This window comes from Halichoerus grypus, chromosome X (genome assembly GCF_964656455.1).
Source record: "Halichoerus grypus chromosome X, mHalGry1.hap1.1, whole genome shotgun sequence".
Taxonomy (NCBI): domain Eukaryota; kingdom Metazoa; phylum Chordata; class Mammalia; order Carnivora; family Phocidae; genus Halichoerus; species Halichoerus grypus.
Genome location: NC_135727.1, coordinates 131,394,948 through 131,416,470, shown reverse-complemented (window position 1 = coordinate 131,416,470; position 21,523 = coordinate 131,394,948).

Genomic DNA, 21,523 nt, shown 5'->3' with positions numbered 1-21,523 from the left:
TATTTGATTCTTCAGCTAGAAAAACATTGGATAGAAGAACATTTTTCATCCCCAGCAGAAATTTGGGGTGAATGGGAGGCTTTGGGAGTGAGCGATGGAAATTTGGGATGATTTGGGGGGCCTCAGGGTGAGTGATGGACATTTGGGGTGAACCCGTGGGTCTCTGGGGTGAGTTATGGAAGTTTAGGGTGATTCTGGGGGTCTCCAGATGAGTCCTGGAAATTTGGGGTGATTTGGGGGGCCTCAGGGTGAGTGATGGACATTTGGGGTGAACCTGTGGGTCTCTGGGGTGAGTTATGGAACTTTAGGGTGATTCTGGGGGTCTCCAGATGAGTCCTGGAAATTTGGGGTGATTTGGGGGGCCTCAGGGTGAGTGATGGACATTTGGGGTGAACCTGTGGGTCTCTGGGGTGAGTTATGGAACTTTAGGGTGATGCTGGGGGTCTCAGGATGAGTGATGGAAATTTGGGATGATTTGGGGGCCTCAGGGTGAGTGATGGACATTTGAGGTGAACCTGTGGGTCTCTGGGGTGAGTTATGGAAGTTTGAGGTGATTCTAAGGGGTCTCAGGTGAATGGTGCAAATTCGGAATAAGTGGGGTTCTTGGGGGAAAGTGATGGACATTTGGGGTGGGGGATCTCAGGGTGAATGATGGAAATCTGGGATGCGCCTGGGGACCCTCAGGCATATGGGGTAACTCGCAAGCAGCTTTGTGAGAGACCCGGCGGTGCGGGGCGGGCAGCCACGTGCGAGAATCCTGGAAAACAAAACGTCCTCCATACAAAGGTTGATGTGACAAAAATGGTAGTTTTCAGGGTTCCTCCTGCTGTGGCAAATTTGAAAAACAGTAAAAGGGTGGGAACACAGCCCACACCGCAGGAAAGGGGGGTGATCGCCCTCGCCAATGGGTGTGCGAATGTGGCCTGAGGGCCCCCGCCCCGCGAAACCCTGGGTGAGGAAACTCCCCCCAGACAGGGCTGGGGTACGTGCAGACGGCGGGGCGTGGACCCCAGCCCGGGGCTCGAAGCCGGGCTGTTTTCTCAAAGGGCACCTCAGTGCATCCCGCTAATCTCTGCTCGTGAAGATTTTTTAGGAACAAGAGCACAGCAAAGGCGTAGGGCTTAGGGGTGATTTCCGCTGGGAGATAACCCAGGGAGATAAGGATGCTAATCTCCGATTTATTAGGAGAAAAAAAAAGGCTTGCAGAACCAGCTCTGCAAGTACTAGGGGTGGGGAAGAAAAACAGCTTTATGTGCATTTGGTCTCGGGTCCTCGGGTGGTGACAAACACCCCAGCCTCGTGAGCCGGGAGGCCTCGGGCTGAAGGTCGGACCCCGAGGACAGAGAAGGGCCACACACCGTGTCTCTGTGGGCTCGCCTCACAGGACATCCCCTGGGCACCGCGAGCGTCCTCAGAAACCCTCCCGGTCCGGCGGGACACGTGCCGTCCCAGGGGTCGCTCGGGCTGGCGCAGGGGGAGGCATCCCAGATCTCCAAATCCCGGCAGGCTGGTTCCATCCCTGGCCCTCCTGATGGGGCACCTGTGCCGTCCTTTCCCAAGGACGGGTCCCTGAGTCACAGGACGTCACAACTGTTGCGGGCAAGATGCCCCGTCCACCACGACCGCGTCCGACGAGCCCAGCTCGCCTGGACTGACCAGGTTTTCAGAGAGAGAGAAAGAGAGAGAGAGAGAGAGAGCTACTGACCCCTAGTGACCAAAAGTTCCAAACCGAAGCAACGCCCTGAAGACAAGGTGGACGGCCCCGGTCCCTGGCGGCAGGTTAGCGAGCTCTCTGCACGGACAGGTCCTCCTGAGTCTTGTCCAGTACCCGACGGCAAAGGGTCTGGAACTCAGGACATGCCCAGGCAGCAGGGAGAAGAAGCACGTAGGTCCTGTCCCCCAAAATGAAGTGCCGAAATTCGAGCCCTGGATACCTGGGAATGCGCTCTTATTTGGAGATGTGATCGAGTTAAGATGAGGTCATCGGGTGGCCCTAAATCCAATGACAGGTATCTTTACAAGAGACAGAAGAGGAGACGCAGACCAGAGGACAAGCCACGTGAGGATGCAGGAAGAGACGGGAGGGACGTGGCCATGAGCCCAGGGACGCCTGGAGCCCCAGAAGCTGGAAGAGGCAGGAAGGACCCTCCCCTGGAGCCTCGGGAAGGAGCACGACCCTGCCCCGCCTGGATCTCCGTGGTCCTGCCCCACCTGGATCTAATACTCAGATCCAGAGCTGGAAAAGGATGAGTTCCAGCCTCTTTAAGCCCCCAATCTGGGGTCATTTGTTATTACCTGAAAAGTACTAAAATCCCCAAACTGACGCGTCAACGTCTCAGCTTCCTGACGCCCCTTGTCCGTGAACACAAAGTATGGCCATCAGGTGGCAGCAGAGTTCCCTGGGAAAAAAAAAAAAAAAAGTTTGTCCTGATGGCATTTTGCCTTAAATCCAGCTATTTAGGTTAAATAAAGAAACGGACGAGTACCCGCTCGTCTTTCACCCGCGGGCACTTCAAACAAAGAGTCTCAGGAAGATTTCCTAAGACTCCGGGGAGAGTTCTCATCTCCCAGAACCTGAACCCAAAAAATTTTGGGGAGGGCTTGGTGGTGTTCAACTTCTCCCCCACAAACTTAGGGATCCAGCATTCAGTCATCTCAACCTTTTCACATTTGTTTCTTTCCAGCGTTTACTGCCTCTCGGGGGCACAGAACACCCTAAATGTGGAATGAGGCTCTCAACAGTGAGACAGAAATATTCCGAAAGATGCAAAACACTGCTCCCCAAATGAGGGGAAACTTTCCAATTCGGGAGGGCAGCAAAAGGAAAGTTTGGAGGGGAGAAATCAGGGAGGTCGCCCTGGGGTCTGAGCTGCCCACCTTTGATTTGAGGGGTGCAGAGGGAACCTCGGGGTTTTTTGCGCGTGTGTGGGTTTTTTTGGTGGATCAGGAGATGTTTGGGTTCTCCGTGATATTCTGAAGACACAGCCTGACAGATGCAGTGTGTGCCTGAAATTCTGTCTTCTTATAAGGAACCCCGTCCAACTGGATGAAGGGCCACCCTGATGATGTCCTCTTCCCTAATGACATCGGCAAAAACCCTATTTCCAAATAGGGTCACGCTTCTCAGGTACCAGGGCTTAGGATTTCGATACGAATTTTGGCGGGGTTACTATCCGTGTCCAGCCACCGAAGGACCCTAGAGTGTCGTCCACCTGCTGATTCTGTGTCCTCAGGGGCAGAAAAGACCCTTGTCATCCTGGACAGGGAGCTCAGGAAACCGCCGAGCAAGACCCGCCACCCTGCCTTTGCCTTTGATGGGAACTTTTGGTCACTAGGGGTCAGTAGCTGCCTCTGAAAATCTGGGGCAGCTCAGCTGGGATTCAAAACAAAAATTGAAAGCTTAAATCGGAGGAGGGTGAGGGGGGAGAAAGAGTGAGTGTGGCAGGCCTGTCCCTACATCCCGGAGACCCCACGGTGAGGAGGGGGTCAGGAGTTCTGCAAGTGAGCAGGTGGAGGAGCTGACCAGAGGCCAGTAGAAGCTGAGGGACAGGGACGCAGGAGCTTATGATGAGCCTCAGGGGTGGACGGGGGCACCTGTGCACTGTCCCAGCTGTCCCCCAGGAGGGTTATGGGGAGATCTGCGGTCTAGAGTGACGGGACAGGCTGAGCTGGGTCCCCAGGGCCATCGCTCCTGGAGGACCACAGGGAGGGTCCAGGGGATGGGACAGGCTGAGCTGGATTCCCAGGGCCATCCTTCCTGGAGGACCACAGGGAGGGTCCAGGGGATGGGACAGGCGGAGGTGGGTCCCTAAGGCCATCGTTCCTGGAGGACCACAGGGAGGGTCCAGGGGAGAGGACAGGCTGAGCTGGGTCCCCAGGGCCGTCCCTCCTGGAGGACCACATGGAAGGTCCAGGGGACAGGACAGGCTGAGCTGGGTCCCCAGGGCCGTCCCTCCTGGAGGACCACATGGAAGGTCCAGGGGACGGGACAGGCTGAGCTGGGTTCCCAGGGCCATCGCTCCTGCAGGACCACAGGGAGGGTCCAGGGGAGAGGACAGGCTGAGTTGGGTCCCTAGGGCCATCGCTCCTGGAGGACCACAGGGAGAGTCCAGGGGACGGGACAGGCTGAGCTGGGTTCCCAGGGCCATCGCTCCTGCAGGACCACAGGGAGGGTCCAGGGTAGAGGACAGGCTGAGTTGGGTCCCTAGGACCATCGCTCCTGCAGGACCACAGGGAGGGTCCCGGGGAGAGGACAGGCTGAGCTCGGTCCCTAGAGCCATCACTCCTGCAGGACCACAGGGAGGGCCCAGGGGAGAGGACAGGCTGAGCTGGGGGCCCAGGGCCGTCCCTCCTGGAGGACCACATGGAAGGTCCAGGGGACGGGACAGGCTGAGCTGGGTTCCCAGGGCCGTCCCTCCTGGAGAGCCACCCTTAGGGTCCATGGGATGATGGGACAGGCTGCGATGTGCTTTTCCATCTTGCAGGAAATGGACAGCGGGAGAAAACCCTCAAGAAGCATCAATGTCACCTGGGTCCTGCTTTAACCTTCAGCTGGAAGGAATGATATCACCTTCTCCGTTAAGTGTCGCCATGGACTGTGAATGACAGAATTTGGTTCTGTTTCAGTTTTCTGACCTGTCCTCATCCCTGCACTGGGCAGGGAATGTGTGCTCTGCCACCCATCTTTCTTCGTTCCAAACTACTTTCGACATCATTTTAACTGGATTTCCCCATTTGTGGATTTATTTCCTTACTCTTCTTGCTTGCGCTTAGACTTTTCGGTTCCTTTCTAAAATATGGCAGAAGAGAAGGAAGGGACTTGCTTTTTCCAGAACAGATCCTACTTACATCCACCGACCTTAATGGTTTTTCTAATTTTTTATTATTTACCATTATTATGGGAGAACAATCATTAAATCCACTGAAGTTCCGAGAATGTAGAGAAGGAACGGGCCACCGATTTCCCTGCTGTGTGCTCGTCATGAACCCGGCTTTAGAAACATGCCGGAGACGTCACTTCTCTCCCCGCAAAACCTCAATCCCACCTGGAAGGTGAAACTACAGGAGAAGAAATTGAGGGGCAGGATGTGTCCCTGGGGAGACGTGCACATTGAAGGGATAAGCGTGGTCTCCACAATCTACTTGGCTTTGTGGATGCCAGATGCGTTGGTGACGATGACTAAGGCGATTCAGGCACTTTGCCCCCCAGCCTGGATCAGCAGGGACAAAGGAGGCTACGCAGGAAGGCCTGGTGTCTCAGGGCCTCAGGACTTCACCTGCATCTCCCACACCTATTCATCTCTTGTCCAGGATGCCGCTTCATCTGTCTCTCCCTGGATGCGGATGGAAGAGAGGGTTTCCTCCCCAGGCTGGGACATCTGCCCAAGATGCACAACACTGCTGAGATCTAGGCAGGGCAGGACCGCTGAGATCCAGGCAGGGCAGGGCTTTGCTCCCTCCAGAGGCTCCAGAGGAGGGTCCTTCCTGCCTCTTCCAGCTTCTGGGGCTCCAGGCGTCCCTGGGCTTGTGGCCACGTCCCTCCCATTCCTTCCTCCATCTTCATGTGGTTTCTACTCTGTGTCCGTGACTCCTCTTCTGTCTCTTACAAGGACACCTGTCCTTGGATTTAGGGCCACCTGATCCAGGATGAGCTCATCTCAGAGCCTTCACTTCATCACATCTGCAAAGACCCTATTTCCAAATAAGGTCCCATTCTGAGGTGCCAGGTGGACATGAATTTGGGGGGATACTCTTCAACCCCCTCCAGGGAACCTGCTTTGTCTTTAACCAGGACACCCCAGCGACTTCCTTCCTTTGGCTCAGTAGCTGGTGCTGACCCAGCCCAGGAGCTGGGTGCCTGCGTCCATGGCTACGCAGAAGATATGTGTTAAAACCACTTGACCCAGGTAATGTTACAATCTGGTGGTTTTCAGTAGACAGAGAGAGGGCTTCTCCCAGATTCTGTTTCGAGATGCTCCGTAGCGTATGTTCTTCCTTGTGCCTGCGGGTACACACCAGATTCTGAAGACTCTCCCAACCCATTGAAACCACACCGGCTTGGCCTCACCTGCATGTCAGAGTGCCAGGTGGTTTGTTATTAAAGATTCACTCATGTGGGCTAAAGGCGTGGCCTGGAAGTGGACCCCAAGGACCCCAAGGGCCCCTACCCTGCTGCACCCTTTACAGTTTTCTGTCTGTTCTCTCCCTGTCCCTCTCTAGAAGCATGGAGCATCACCTTGGGCCATTTCCTGGGCTCTCCAGAAACATGGAGCATCACCTTGGGACACTTGCTGGGCCCTTCAGAAGCATGGAGCATCACCTTGGGACACTTGCTGGGCTCTCCAGAAGCATGGAGCATCACCTTGGGACACTTGCTGGGCTCTCCAGAAGCATGGAGCATCACCTTGGGACACTTGCTGGGCTCTCCAGAAGCATGGAGCATCACCTTGGGCCGTTTGCTGGGCTCTGTGGATACAAAGGCAATGGAGACCCAGCTTGCCAGGATCCCCCAGGCTAGTGGGAAAAGGGATGTCTAAGGAAAGAATGGGGTTCTCTGGGTGGTAAATGCACCAGGGGCCACGTGGCTCTCCTCAGGTCCAGAAAACACTTTGCAGGACTGTCCTTTCCAGATCAACAGACAAAGACACTGAAGAGGGAAGGGGTACTAGGTGGAGAGACCCCGAGGGCACAGGTGCAGGAGATGAAACTGCTGGAAGCATCAAAGTCGGTGCAGACTCTCCAAGGCTGACGGGCTAGAAACCACAGAAGCAAGGAAGGGTTTCAGATGGCTGCTGAGAGCCTTGGGAGCCTTCCTGCAAGACCCCTCTGTGCGCACCGCCTAAGTCTGAGACCCGGCTCAGCCAAAGGAGAGGTGCTGAGAAATCAAAGTGCAATCTGCCCGAGGACTTATCTTCCTCCGCCCACGGGGGTACGTCAGAAGAAGCCCCATGAGCAATGGATGATGACTTAGAAGCCAGAGTGTCTTCTTCTGAGTAACAAGGGTGTCAAAATCACATCCAGGGCAGGAACTGAGGCACAGCTGCTCAAGATAAACTCTTGTGAAACGTTCGAGCCCTGCCCTCGTTGGAGTGACAAATTTCATGGCAAAAAAAAGTTAAAAAAAACCAAACACATGTGGAAGCATTTTATCCAAGCAGATTCAATCAATTAATCATGGGCTCCATGATTAATTGGTCGCTAAAACTGTCATTTGTGGGGCATCTGGGTGGCTCAGTCGGTTAAGCGTCTGCCTTCGGCTCAGGTCATGATCCCAGGGTCCTGGGATCGAGCCCCGCATCGGGCTCCCTGCTCAGCAGGAAGCCTGCTTCTCCCTCTGCCGCTCCCCCTGCTTGTGCTCTCTCTCTCTCTGTCAAATAAATAAATAAAATCTTAAAAAAAAAACTGCCATTTGTGTACCTGGGAGGGTCTAAAATAGAGACTTGATGTGCAGTGATTCCTTAAAGGATTCAACTGACCAAAGTCACTAAGATCTGAGTCTAATTATACTTAAGTTTGGGGTTTTAAATATAAAATATAATATACTACATATTACATAAAATATATACATATATGTACTACATGAAATATAGTATATAAAAGTATATATGATTGATTAAATAAATATATAAATGCATAATTGGTTATATATTGTTTAAAAGTATATATTTATATAACATACACATAATATGTAATACATAATATATGTGATATATAAAATATATATTATATACAATGAATATTGAAGTGTATTTTCTATTACATAAACATATGTGAATATATATGTATATAATATATAAAATGTAATATGTATTACATATATTATATATACATATATGTAATATATAAAATATAATATACAGAAGTATATATGACATTTTAAATAAATATATGAATATATAATAGATCATATATTGCATACAAGCTTATACATTATACAAGTTGTGCATAATATATGACATGATATTTGTTATGTATAAAATATAAATTACATAGCAAATATTACATACAAGCCTATGTTTTCTATTATGTATTCATATATATGAGTATATATGTGTATGTAATATATAAAATGTAATATATATTACATAAAAGTATATTTTATATATGATAAAAATACATGTAGTATATTAAATATAATATAACTGCTACATAAAAGTATGTATTTTGTAATGTAAATATATGTAATATACAGAAAATGTAATATATGTATTGCATTAAAGTATGTATTATACATAATATAAAGATAAATACAGGTAATACATAAAGTGTAATATATCTATTACAGGAAAGTATACATTATATAATATAAATATATATAAATATGTGTAATATATAAAGTGTGATACATCTATTACATAAAAGTATACATTATATAATACATATGTGCAATATATATAAAATATAATATATGCATTACATAAAACAAAAAGTATTACATAAAAGTAAATTATGTATGATATATATAAATTATATATATAAATTATATATATAATATATAAAATATACAGTACACACTGTAATAACGTCCATGTTATATATATATTGCATGAGTATATATGTAATATTCATAACATAATATAAATGTAATGTCTATAAGATATAAAAGTGTATTTGGCAGCATGTGTGTGTATTCATCAAATAGCAGAATGTGGCTCTGATATTTACTTGAAACCCCTACTCACCAGGACATGAATCCCACCATGGGGACCCCACCAAGCTGATCTCATCTACACCTAATCTCCTCCCAAAGGCCCCTTGTCTAGTGATCCCCTTGGGGGTCAGGCTTCCACAGGTGACTCTGGGGGACACATTCATGTCCACCCTGGAAGTACTGAGCAAGGTGGCATATCTTCCTTTGCAAGAAAGAGGCCAACGAGTGGCAGGCTCTGCTCTGCACACTTTTGGAGACTGAAACTCTGTCCCTGCCTCCAGCTTCCAGGGGTTGGGGGAGCCTCAGCTTGAGATGAGGGATGAGGAATCCGTCAGGCACAGGAGCAGCGACTGGAAATCCAACCTGGCACTCTTGTTCCCCTGAAGATAACCCTGACCCCAGTGCTCCCTGACCCCGAGGACATGGGGCTGCTGAGTGCCTGTCCAGGAAGTGCGGAGGCTCACTGGCTCGCTTGCTCACTCACTGGCAGTCAGGAAGTTGAGAAATCCTGCCTGAGGCTATTTGGAAACATGTGTCTATCTGCTTCTATTTGTGGGGAAAGAGAGGTTACAAGTAGCCAGAGCTATACACTGCAGAAAGCTTGCTGAGGTCCTGCTTCTGAGGAGCTGCTCACCTCACCTCTGCTCTGGAAGAGTGACAAGGACAGCCCCCCTTTCTTATCTAGAAGGACAGATTGGGAGGGAGGGTCCGAGCGACCATGGGGAGGGGAAGGGAGCCTGTGGGGACAGAACGGGCAAGCGAGTATCACCAAGCACCCAGAGCAGGTCTCAGCCTCGGCACCATGAACATCTGTGTTTGGATGACTCTCTGAGGGGGGACGTCCTGGGCACTGCAGGGTGTTGGGCAGCATCCCTGCCCCCTGGTCTCCACCCCCAGTTGTCAGTGGCATCCCGTTCCCAATCCAGACAACCAAAAATGTTCCAGACATTATCCAATGCCCCTAAGCGGAAAAATCATCCCCAGTTTTGAAACACTGCCATAGACAGACAAATAGAGAGATGATGGTTTGGTAGATGGATGGATAGATAGATAGATAGATAGATAGATAGATAGATAGATAGATAATAGGCAGATAATAGATAGATGATAGATATGATGGATGGATATAATGGACGGACGGATGGATGGATGGATGGAGAGATAGATATAATGGATGGATGGATGGATGCATGGATGCATGGATGGATATAAGGATAGATGGATGGAGAGATAGGTATGATGGATGGATGGATGGCTAAATGCCTAGATAGATAGATAGATAGATAGATAGATAGATAGATAGATAGATCAGATGGACAGATGGATGGTTGGATGGATGGCTAGATGCATGGATAGATAATAGAATGGATAGATGGATGGATGGATGGAAGGATGGATGGAGGATGGATGGATATAGGCATAGATGGATAGATTGATATGATGGATGGATAGATATGATGGATGACTAGATGGATAGATACATGATAGATAGATGGATGATAGAGAGAGAGAGAGAGATGATAGATAGATAGATAGATATGATGGATGGATGGATAGAAGGAAGGGGTGGATGTGCACGTTTCCACAACAAATACTCCGCAGCTGTGTCTGTTCAGGGGAAGCCCAATGTGTCATTGTTCTCCAGAGACTTTCCATGGAGTAACTCTGTGCCTCCCCTCCAAACTGTGTGGGGAGAGAGACAGGGGATGACCTAAGATCTGAGGGCAGAGCCTGGCATGCCCTCGGTCAGTCTTCGCTGCATTTTGTAGGCTGCACGCCCAGGGATGGGCCCCACTTCCCTATTTAGCCACTGATGTCAGGGGCACTGCTATTACCACTTATCTCAGCCAACACTGTCACAACGTGGACACCTCACTTTTTAATATTTGCATGAATATCCCTGCTTTCAGGGATGCCACACCAGGAGAGCTGCTCTTTCAAAAGAATTCAAGGTGCACTGAAGCGTGTTCTTATTAGTCTTACGGGCACTGGCATTTCCTAAATGTTCCTGCTGGCTTTCTTCAGTGGCCTTTTATTTGGTGTATGTATGGAGGCCCTGCCCGCCCCAATCAGGACTTCCTCGAAAAGAAATGTGCATCCCGTTTTCCTTCCAATGGGACACACACAGAAACACATACACTTTTTCTCATCAGGAAAAAAGGAAAGTTAATGTTTCATTCTTTTTAACTTACATGTAAGTTTTCAAATATGCAAAATGATACGGAAAATAGTGCAAATGTCATGCAAACGCCCCTACTTGAATTTCTCAACTGTTGGTAAATTGTCCTATTGCAACCATTAATTCACACATTCATTCATTCATTCTTTGTGTTTCTTCATTCCGCAAATAGGTCCTGGGTATCACATGCTACCCACACTCTAGCTGCTGTGGCTACAGCTCAGGTTCCCTGGTGTGGTCAGCCAGATATCTAATCGGGAATGCAACAAAGTTTTCAAAATTGAATTATGTGCAAGATGATGTTGTATACGAGCTGTGGGGAAATGAGTAGGTGCAGGGCATCAGGACAAAGATGGGGCTGTGGATTCAGCAGGGTTGTGAATGTTGGCCTCATTAAAAAGACCCAGTGGAGCTGAGTGAGGTCCCTGCAGGCAGGGGGAACAGTGAATACAAACCCAACCCTTTTGTGTGGGGTGAATACAGTCAACAAACTACAAGTAGAGGGGACCTTCCTCATCCTCGTAAATGGCATCTGTAGCTCAGCTCATACTCTGTAGTGGAAGGTTCTAGCATGGGCAATTAGGCAAAACTAAAAAAAAAAAATTAAGCATACAGGTCAGAAGGAAGTAAAACTAAATCTAATTGTAAATGACTTATATATAGAAAATCTTCAGGAATGCACTAAGCAAATGATTAAAACTGATAAATGGATTCAACGTGGTTCCAAGACACAAGATCCATGCACAAGCACATGCTTGCAACCCAAAAATGAAATTAATTTTTAAAAAGTTCATTTACAATAGCATCAAAAAGAACCCAATATGCAGGGACAGTTTAATGAAGGGAGTGCAAGACGTGTACCCTGAAAAGTACCAGACGTTGCTGAAGACTGAAGTAAATAAAAAGATGCCGTGTGTTTGATTGGACGCCTTAACTCTGTTAACATGGCAGCAGCTCCCAAATCTTGAGATTGGTCTTCAGATGCAGCACAATGCCTATCAAAATCTCAACTGCCTCATTTTTTTGCAGAAATTCACAAGCTGATCCTAAAATTCATATGGAAATGCAAGGAATCGAGGGCAGCCAAGACAGTCTTGAAAAAGAACAGGGGCACCTGGGTGGCTCAGTTGGTTAAACGTCTGCCTTCGGCTCAGGTCATGATCTCAGGGTCCTGGGATGGAGCCCCGCATTGGGCTCCCTCCTTGGAGGGAAGCCTGCCACTCCCCCTGCTTGTGCTGTCTCTCTCGCTGAGTCAAATAAATAAATAAAATCTTAAAAAAGAAAAAGAAAGAAAAAGAAGAACCATGGTTTCAGGACTCACACTTCCCGATTTCAAAAAACTTTCCACACGGGCTACAGTCACCAAGAGAACATTGTTGTTGCATACAGATGGTAGATATATCAGTGGAAAAGAATTGTGAGTCCAGAAATAGACCTCACCACTGATCACCGGTTGATTTTCAACAAGGGTGCCAAGGCCATTCACCAGGGAGAGAAAAGTCTTTTCATCAAAACAAAGGAGCAAAAGAAAAAAGAGAGAGAGAGAGTCAAACCAAGAAACAGACTCTTAACTACAGAGAACAAACTGATAGTTATCAGAGGGGAGGTGGGTGGGGGGAGTGCACGAAATAGGCGATGGGGATCCGGGAGTGCACCTGTCGCGATGAGCACTGAGTAATGTGTAGAATTGCTGAATCGCTAAATTGTACACCGGAAACTAATATAACACTGTATGTTCACTAACTGGAATTTAAATAAAAATTTAATTTAAAAAAAAAAAGATGCTCAACATCATTAGTCTTTCGGAAAATGTAAATTGAAGCCACAATGAGATACCTCTTCATGATGATGGCTATAATTTCTTTTTAAAACAGGAAAAGAACAAGCACTGGCGAGAATGTGGAGAAATTGGAACCCTCTCGTGCACTGCTGGTGGGAATGCAAAAATAGTCCGGTTTCTTTGGAAAATATTCTGGCAGTTTGCCAAAGACTTTAAACATGGAGTCACCACATGACTTAGCAGCCCCACTGCTAGGCGTTAAGACCCAGAGAAATGAAAAGAGATGTCCACACAAAAACCTGAACACAGATGTTAGGAGCAACACTATTCATGACCACCGATGGGGAGAAACGAGCCCAAGGCCCATCAGCAGGTGAATGGAAAGATAAAACGTGGTCCATGCACACAGGGGAATATTACTCAGCCATTCAAAGGAGCAAAGCTCTGACACCTGTTACCCATGGGTGGGCCTTGAAAACATGATGCTCAGTGAGGGAAGCCAGACACAAAAAGTCCCATAGCGTGTGACCCCCTAGATATGAAACAGGCAGAACAGGCAAGTCCATGGAGATACGAAGTGGATTAGTGTTTGCTGGGGGCTGGGGCAGGGGGATGCAGAGCACCTGCTGATGTTAGTTGTTTTGGGGGCAATGATAAAATATTCTAAAATTAGGAAGTAGTGGGGAGCCTGGCTGGCTCAGTCTGTGGAGGGTGAGACTCTTGATCTCAGGGTCATGAGTTTGAGCCCCATGCTGGGCATAGAGATTACTTAAAAATAAAATCTTAAAAAAAAAAGTAGTGATGGTTGCACAATTTTGTGAATAGACTAAAACCTCTGAATTGTACACTTTAATGGGGTGGATGCTGTGGCATATGAATTATACCTCAATAGGGTATTTTTTTTTCATTTTTAAAATTTAAATTCAATTAATTAACGTGTAATGTATTATTGGTTTCTGAGGTAGAGGTCCGTGATTCATCAGTCTTATATAACACCCAATGCTCATTACAACCTGTGCCCTCCTGAATGCCCATCACCCAGTTACCCCATTCCCCCCACCTCCCTCCCATTCAGCAACCCTCAGTTTGTTTCCCTCAATAGGGTATTATGAAAAAAGTAGTTGGTGGGGACAGTGATCAGAAGTTGGGGTGCTGTTAATGTTCTGCATCTTGATCTGGGTGGGCACTGACCACAAAAGTGTGATTAAAAATTCATGGAACTGGACACTTAACTATTTGTTCATTTTTCTGCATATGGGATTATATGTGAATAAAAATGTGGGTGAAAATGTTTGAAAAATGTTTTTATCCATAGTGACATATAGACTGCATGTTTTAAAAAACTTTTGCACGTTACATCAAACATATGTCTGCCTTTGCAACTTTTTCACTAGAGATTACATTTATAGAAAATAGTATGTGCAAAATAGTGTATTTGGATTTTCATCAGCCAGGCAAGTGTAGTTCATTCATGTTAGCTCTCCTGTCATGCCTCTCAGTGTGTCTACACCACAGCATTTTAGTTATTTCAAAATTGTTGGTATTAAGACCACTGTGAGCTCTTGGACATGTCTCCCTGTGTTCATAGCTGAGTCTCGGGAATAAATGTGCAGAAGTGGGTGCTGAATTGATCGGGATGGGCATCATTTCGGCATTGTCAAATCCCTCTTCCAGGCGGGGGTCTAACCATACTTACTCTGAGTAGTGTGAGTCTTACGCCCGCTCCACATCCTTGTTAATATGATCAGACTTGGACTTGTTATCCATCTGACAGATGGCTAAAGGCATCTCCTGCTTATTTAAATTTCTGTTTCTGCATTGAGGGTCATACCATTCGTGTTTTTCGCCCGTTTCTGTGAGTCTTCTAAAATGGGCCTATTTGATTGAATCGCTAAATCCTACACCTGAAACCAATATAACACTGTATGTTAACTATATATGGGAATTTAAATTTTAAAAACATAATAAAATAAATAAATAAATACACAAAAAACAAAATGTGCCTATTTGTTCTCGCTTATGTTTTTCTTTTGTGGTGTTGGTCTTCTCTATATCAATTTACATTATTCTTTCATGTATACGTGTGTGGCTACCCTTCATTGTATGCTATGCAAGAACATTTTTCTACTAGTTGGATTTTTCTTTTCAATGGTTGACTGTGTCTTTGTTTAAACAAATATATTAAAGTGGAGCCAAATATATTCATCTTTACATTGTGGCTTCTAATTTTTCTGCATCTTGATAGAGAAATAATTCTCTACAACAGTAAGACACGTTCTTGCATATCTTTTTCTTGATCTATACTCTTCTATGAGAATTTTAGAATCAACTTGCCAAGATTGAAGAAAAACCCTGTTGGGATTTTGAGATTATATTGAATGTGTGCATTTATTGAGAAAAAAACATCAACTTCTCATATTATGTGTTCCTTTCCAGTGGTATAGTATAACATCCCATAGATTTGCATCTTCTTTCATGCTCTTCAGTATGTTATTATGATTTTCTGTATGAAATCCATGCATTTTTTTCTCTTCAATGTTTTTCTAGATAATTTATAGCTTTTGGTGCAATTAGAAATAAATAGTTTTCTTTTTTAATTCCTCCTACTTTGTCATGTTGTAGCTGAGACAGAGTGTCATCATTTTTTTAAGAGTCATTATTAATTTTTACATATAGATCTTGTAGCAGACAGGTTGGCCAATTTACCTTATAGTTTGTCTGGGATTTTTTTCCTTTTTTTTTTTTTTTTTTTTTAATATTTTAAGTAGGCTCCATGCCCAACATGGGGCTTGAACTCACAACCTTGAGATCAACAGTTGTGTGCTCTACTGACTGAGCCAACCAAGCACTCGTCTCTGGAACTCTTCTGCATAAACAATCAATCATACCATCTGTGCAGCACAGCCGTTTTCTCCCTTGTCTTTGCTGTTTATCTTATTTTTTTGTGCTGGCCAAGCCCTCAGACACTATGCTGAATAGCACTGGTGACAACAGACACCCTTGACGTGTTCTCCTGCATGTCATCATTTATATCACTACTGGTTTTCAACAGATTTTTTAAAATCCTGCTTTATCTGCAATAGTTCTGTTATTTATTTCTCCTTTTTAATCTGTTGTCTTTCTAAGGAAAAAAAATGTGTTCCACGGAACTCTGAAAAAACTTCAAATATGAAGACTATTTTAATAATGAAGCTGTCTGTCATCCTTCTAAGGAATTAGAATTTTGTCATTGGGTGGTCAAACAGTGGCTGGTTGGATCATCTCCAATGAGTAGCCCTAGAGTTGGCTTGTAAATTGGTCGCTAAAAAATCAAGTTCCCAGCACCACTTTATTCCCTCTTGAAAATGAGAGAAAACAACACAGAACCAAATTCCTGAAGCCCAGATTCTCACCATGCATGACCCAGGCACAGCAGAGAACCCCTTGGATTCCCGTAGGGCAGTCTTGGTTCTACAAGATACTGGGTGCTGTTTGGAGACGCTGGTGTCTGCCGACTGGAGAACCAGGGCTGGTTTTCCATCTGTGGGTGGCAGAGCATGAGCTTTTGAAGCTGAGGATGAGAACAGGAACTACTCACTGTGTAGGCCTACAAAGCAAAGAAGCTCAGCAGACAAAGCCACTAAGCCCCTGGCTTCAGTACAACCAGTATGCCAATGACCCACCACATTTCCTATAGTCTTTGCTCATCAATCCTAGACCTTGTGGAATAAGAGCATTCAAAGGTAATTTTGGGGACAACATTGATAAAACACTCTTCCCTTGGACCACCTGAAAGTTGTGGGAATAGCTTATGGTGTAGAACACTCTTGTATGGGCAAGGCTGGATCCCAGCTCCCCCATGTTTTCCCACCTGGATCTTTCTTATTTGTGGCTGACCCAAAGTAACAACATCAGATTTTCCATGTGCAAAAGGAGACCTTTTATTTTAGAAAGTATTCTCTCCATTTCATGCCTCACTCTGCTTAACCTGATATTGACAATACATCCACTTTGTTAAGAAACAGCGGTAGAGGGGCGCCTGGGTGGCTCAGCCGTTAAGCGTCTGCCTTCGGCTCAGGTCATGATCTCAGGGTCCTGGGATCGAGTCCCACATCGGGCTCCCTGCTCGGTGGGAAGCCTGCTTCTCCCTCTCCCACTCCCCCTGCTTGTGTTCCCTCTCTCGCTGTGTCTCTCTCTCTGTCAAATAAATAAATAAAATCTTTAAAAAAAAAAAAAGAAACAGTGCTAGAAATAATTTCTAGACACCTGTCTTTAAGTCAGTGGCTTTGTTTGTCACCATGTCCCCTTGTTAAGTGGCCGGATGGCTCTCTCTGTGACCCTCTCTCTCTGAGGTCTTACACATCCCGATGTCACCTAGGCATCAAATGGGCTTCTCCTCAAGATGGGCTGTGGCTTTGGGGGTGTCTTTCTCACTTCTGTCACCGAGCTTCTGGCCCCTTCCCACCCACCTGCTGACGCCTAGTCCTGCCTCTAAGAAAAGGAACAGAAGGGAACTCAGGGACCACAGCTGCCGTCAGCTCAGAGGAACTATATTTCAGGAGAATGGAAAGCCCCCTACGTGCTCATGTCCCACATTGTAAAGGAGGAAGCTGGACTTCCCGGCCAGGGTCAGGAGACAAAGGCAGGGAAGGCTCACACCACTCAAACCATTGCTCCCTCCCAGCCATGTTTTAAGTCAAGAAAATATGTCACCCTCCCCATGTCCACAGGACAGGGCAGATGCCTCCAGGATTGGGAAGAAGGCTTATAGATTCTGGGATTCTGGAGAGCAGAGTCTAAGGTCCAGGTAAGGTTGCTGAGATCCAGGAGGGGCAGGACCACTGAGATCCAGGCAGGGCAGGGCTGCTGAGATCCAGGCAGGGCAGGGCTGTGCTCCCTCCAGAGGCTCCAAGGGAGGGTCCTTCCTGCCTCTTCCAGCTTCTGGGGACTCCCGGCATCCCTGGGCCTGTGACACATCCCTCCCATCTCTGTCTCCATTCTCACATAGTTCCTCCTCTGTGTCTGTGTCTCTCCTCTTCTGTGCCTTATAAGGACACCTGTCATTGGATTTAGGGCCACCTTAATCCAGAATGACATCATCTTTAACTAATTACAACTGCAAAAACCCTATTTCCAAATAAGGTCCCACTCCAAGGTTCCAGTTGGTTACAAATTTTGGGGAGACACCATTCAACCCTATGCAATATAAAACAATGATTTTGAAGTCATCGGAGTTCATGCAACAGAGGACAGTGACCCCAAGAAATGAGAAGCAGGCAGGCAAGCCCTGTGACTGCCGTAGCTGAAGGCTTGGGGGAGTTTCCAGGCATGGCTTAAGGAGGGGACCCCAGGTAGAGACCAGGCAGAGCCCCTGATGTGAGAACATGGGAGAGAGAACTGATGACCTAGGAATACAAGGGATTAAGAGACTGTGGGTCAAGGGAGTAGGGAGGGGAGAGCTAAACAAGAAAGAGAACCCAGAGATCCGAGGAGGGGTCCCCGCAGTTTTCAGCAGAAATGACAGGGGGTCGGGAGGGCAGAGGGTCTGAGGACAAGAGGGGGAAGCAAAGGTTTGAGGGACAGGAGGGGAATGAGCAGCAAAATGTGTGGATCTGCTGGAAATGCCCGTCGTCTGGAAAGTGAGTTGTCTTCACAGGCAAATATACACATCCCGAGTCGTCCTCCAAGTATTCACTTTTAATGTGTGCGGTTTATTGGTGCCACTGCACATCATAAAATTTGCCACACAGTGAAACCGAGTTTCAACATATGAATTGAATGGACCCTCACCATGCATTGCAGGAAGGAGGAATATCCTCCCATTTACCAATGAAGAGACTAAGGGTGGGGGGGGGGTCCCTCATTGGTGAAGATCTCCACTGTGGGGCTGAGGCTTAACCAGGTGGCCTGAAGCTACATGCATAACACCCTCCCACTGTCCTAATCTCTATTCCCTTCACCTTCCCTCCCAGGTGACTTCTCACCACCATCATCATCACCATCTTCATCACCATCATCACCACCATCACCACCATCACCATCACCATCACCACCATCTCCATCCCCACCACTGTCATCACTGATAGATGGATTGTTTAGCAAGTCTGCTTGAAGAACTATCTTATTTTTCTTTTCAGGGGAAGGAGGCCTGAGTCTTCCCCCTAAATTTCTTCTCCCGCATACTTCATCCCGCAGATGCAAGAGGAGGCTATGAAGAGCAGTAGAGAGTCCAGAAACGAGTCATTGATTGGCACAGTGCAGAGACCAAGACAGCCGCCAAGTCTCCACCTGCTCAGGTGGAGCTCCTCAGAGTGAGTGACAGGCACTGACTTTCCAACAACACCAGCCATGGTGACCTGCCACCGGGCCCTGGGGGACATCCCACCCAGTACATCCATCTGACCCGAGTGACAATGTGGAGGAGGGTTGCAGCTTTGGGAACACTTTAACCTTTTTTTCTTTAGGAGTTCCTAGAAGACCATGGTGTGCCCATCTACTTCCACATTAAATTCTCAGAAAGTGACCTACAACAAAGGCTAAACTTAACCTTTAGCAAAAGTTAAAACCTATTGTGTCAGTTAAAAATCCTAGTCCCAAATAGAGAAAGAAGAGAGAAGACATAGTGCATTTTGTTATACTTGCAGAGAGTCCAGTTGCCAGCAGCCTAGTATTTGTGTGGCCACTGTGGTTGACCCTGGCCCCCAGTCCCCCTGCTTGGTCTCTATGCTCTCCCCAGGCAGTCCTACAGGACCCTTGTAAGCCACTGCAAGCCATACAAGGTCCCTTCACCCTCCTTCCCCTTCTCCACATCCCGGTCAGAACTCCGAGCACTTATAAAAAGGCCAATGCAAAAGCACCTGAAGAAAAGATGGGACAAAGGGGTCCCAAAAAACATCACGCTGTCACTCCTTCAGACCAATCAATAGTTGTTAAGGGTTTTCTTTTTTTTTTAAAGATTTTATTTATTTATTTAACAGAGACACAGCGAGAGAGGGAACACAAGCAGGGGGAGTGGGAGAGGGAGAAGGAGGCTTCCCACTGAGCAGGGAGCCCGACGCGGGGCTCCATCCCAGGACCCTGGCATCATGACCTGAGCCGAAGGCAGACATTTAATGACTGAGCCACCCAGGCGCCCCAGTTGTTAAGGTTTTTCTGTGTATGTCATGCTCAGCCAGACATGGTGGCCTTTGTGACAGTGAAGAGGTATCATGTCAGTGTCCTTGAGACCCTCCTCGGGTTCAGTGATTCAGTAGAAGGACTCAACGGAACTCTGCAAAGCTCTTACTCTCATGGCTCTGGTTTAATACAACAAAAGGACACAGATGAAAATCAGGAAGACCTAAAGGTGCATGGGGCAGAGTCCCAGAGAGATGAGGCGTGAGCTTCCAAGTGTCCTCTCCCCATGGACTTGTGGATGCTGCTTACGTCTTCCAACAACCGTGTGTGACAACATGCATGAGATATTACCAGGAACGTTCACCAAGCCTTGATGTCCAGGCATTTTCTTGGGCTTAGTCACACAGCATGGAGTGTCCACGTGGCTGACCTGAGTTATTCCATCATTGGCCCCTCCAGAGGGCTGGCTATGGCATGACCCAAAGCCCCATCCTAAATCACATCATAGCATAAACCACGTGCCATGGCTCCAGGCAAACAAAGACACTCTTATCAGGCAGGACATTTCATGGGCTCATAGGTGACCTTCTAGGAGCTGGTCAAGGGCTAGACCTTAGTGTGGAAGGGGCAGGTGTGGACAATCCAGACCTGCTGAGTTAACTCTTAACCATGGAGGTGTGTTGTGAGATTTTTCAAACTTCAGAGACTCAAATGATGTAAGAATCCGGAACATCCCTCCCACCAGGAAAGACACTCAGTGGAACATCCCCCACTGAGTCCTTCAAAGCTCTCCCTTGATTCTGATGCCTGCATCCAGCTCCCTGCCAGATGCCTCCACATCCTGTCTCCCCCGAGAAGCCCGTTGAACATGGCAAGACTGAACATGGCATCTCCTCCCCCGGCTCCATGCCCTTGGCCAGCTCCTCTTATTTCTCCAACTCAGACGAGGCACCACTGTCCCTGCACCTTCTCAGTCCTCAAGCTGTGGTGAGAGTGGGTGCCTGCAGTTCCCTCCTCTGGCTCTGTCCTGGCCATTGTGCCCGAACCATGCTGCTCACAGTGCTCTCCCGTTTGGTATTTCTTCTGCTCCTCGGTTTCCAAGACCGCTAACGAGGGAGGATTCTCTGGCGGTCACATTAACAGTGTCATCGAGAGAGATGCACCTGACCAGAGCTGGCCCATCCCACCCCATGACTGCTGACAAGTGACCTTCCCATCCAGCCCCCATCCATGCATCTCTACCCATGACAGGATGTCCCCCACTCCCTGTGATGCTCAGTTGACCATGAGCACCGTTATCCCAGTGGGAGTTAGTGTGTCCTCCATGGTCCAGATGAAATGCTGCCCACTCTCCAGCCCACTGTTGTGCATGTCCTCATCCCAAGGCCCCACACTGGGGACATCCAGTACTATGTTTGTGTCACCAGCCCCCATGGCCCTTCTACTTAGCCTTGTCCTGCCATGAGCTGCAAACCTGCTTCCTACGCACTCCACTGGGTTCTAACCAATAAAGGTGCTCGATACAGTTCTGATGAGTTCAATGGCACAAAAGTAGCCCCATGCCCAAAGCCAGCAAGTTTATAACATCCTGGGCAGACTCAGTGAGCCGTCTGGTTAAACCTTGGGAAGATGAGCTTCTCCATATCGATGCTGAAGAGGAGGAGCTCCTTCAGGAATGGGGAGCCATGGAGGTGTATCCTGCCCAGCTGCCTTTCATTGACTGACATGGCTATTCCATTTCCTGGGCATCTTGTCTGTGTTCTTCATCGGCACCAGTGGCCCATATCTCAACACATCTCCCCTGTGCTTGGCTTTGCTC